Raw genomic sequence first — 2,174 nt, forward strand, 5'->3', positions numbered from 1 at the left:
TCTGTGATTAATTTATCAAGGAAAATTATTTCCTTTTTTTAAAAATTGTATACTGGCTTAAGTGAAAATAAAGACAAATACATCTTACTATTTTCTTCACTCTTTTACTGTTTTCTTTACTCTTTTACTGTTTTCTTTACTCTTTTACTGTTTTCTTTACTCTTTAACTATTTTCTTTACTCTTTTACTATTTTCTTTACTCTTTTACTGTTTGAATGAAAATTGCACCTAACAGTATCATAACTCTGTTAGTCGTAGTATGTAAGAAATACAAGGCGTCTATCGTTAATTAAGGACATGTTTTCTTAACAAAAATGCGCTTCAGAAAATCAGGTAAAGGCATGGCTAATTGATTCCATTTATGTGGACCGAGTAGATACAATATATGGCTTGAGACTTTCCATTTATGGCAATAATCATAAATCTATGTAAGCGATAAAGGTCTTTGGAGTCAATGTTTATCAAACGAACCGAATAAAATAGGTGGAAGGTTCCAAAAGGAAATTCAGAACCATAACTGAAAAACAATCTACCATGCCAAAAGCATATGAGTATAAAAAACGCAACAAATAAAACTAATGACCACAAACCAGCGAAATAGCATGTATCAGTATTTGATCTAATCGATAATTCCTTGCTATCGTATTCATGCAATTGTCAAATACAAACAATGTAAAACAATTTGGAATTTTAAATATAAATAAGATCAGCTTAACAGTTATTCGGTGTAACGGTTTCAATTAATACATACTAATATACATTTCACTATGTACCTTTAAATAAACGTGTTCGCTTTTATTTTCGGATCAAGAATAATGACATAATGAGATTTCAAACAATAAGTTGATATACTAAAACAAAGTTAAATAAAACGATATAATTATAACAAAGAGAATTATGTTTAAAAATAGAAATCACCTTCGAAGTTGAACTGTTATGAAAAGTAGAAAACCTAGAAGAATTTGTTTCTATGAAAAAAGTGTTCTATTTAAAATAAGATGATGTGGTATGATCATCGATCAGACAACTCTCTACCAGAGAACAACGTTGAATTGGAATGAAAAGAAGAAAACATAGAAGAATTGTTTTTGATAAGCGTTCTATTTAAAAATAAGATGATGTGGTATGATCATCGACCAGACAACTCTCTACCAGAGAACAACGTTAAATTGGAATAAAAAGAAGAAAATATAGAAGAATAGTTTTTGATAAGTGTACTATATTAAAATAAGACGCGGTATGATTTTCATTGAGACAACTTTCAACCAGAGATTAAATAACGTAGAAGGTTAGCAACTGTAGGTCACGGTGTGTCCTTCAACAATTAGCAAACATATGGAGATCGTGTTTGGCAGGTAGATCAATGCATAATAAGTAAAAAAATAATAAAGATTTTTTAAAGTTGAGGAGCTTTACAGTTGTTATGAAAATTAAAAAAAATACAATGTAATGTTGTATGTAATTACAACGAATTAGTCATATGCAAAAGGTACCCTACTTGGTGAAAATAATACGGATGGCCCTTGGAGAGAGGAGGAAATGTTTCAGTCATGCACTTATGTACGGCCGGAAAGGAGGGGATTAACCATTCATAAAATCGAGAAAGGAAATGGGGAATGTTTCAAAGCGACAACATCCCGACCATAGAGCAGACAACAGCCGAATGTGTATGGTTGTATGGTAACAGTTTAAGATTATTTGATATAGTTGAACATTATTTTTTTATTTGTGATTTATTCAAAACAGAGAAATTGTAAATGGCAGTGAAACCAAATAATAGTTAAATAATTGGGACAACCAAAAATTATGCGCTATACATTTTTTTAAGAAAAAAAACTGTTGGGTTTTGATACGGGATACGAAATATTTTTTTGTGAATAGTTGTTTCAGTGTTAGAAAGGACACAAATGAATCGTTATGCGCAAATATTGCACTCAATTAAGGCCGTGAACATGTTAACACACTATGCGCCAATGCTCCGTATTGACGGACGTACATTGACCTATAATGGTTTACTTTTATAAATTGTTATTTGGATGGAGAGTTGTCTCATTGGCACTCATACCACATCATTACATATCTATGAATATGAACTATACTTTGTTTGCAAATGACCTGATAGATAATTAACTTGCCATGGCGAAGAAGCGTGCTCTTGCATAAGTTGTGATGTC

The sequence above is a fragment of the Mytilus trossulus genome, chromosome 10 (assembly GCF_036588685.1).
Source record: "Mytilus trossulus isolate FHL-02 chromosome 10, PNRI_Mtr1.1.1.hap1, whole genome shotgun sequence".
Classification (NCBI taxonomy): domain Eukaryota; kingdom Metazoa; phylum Mollusca; class Bivalvia; order Mytilida; family Mytilidae; genus Mytilus; species Mytilus trossulus.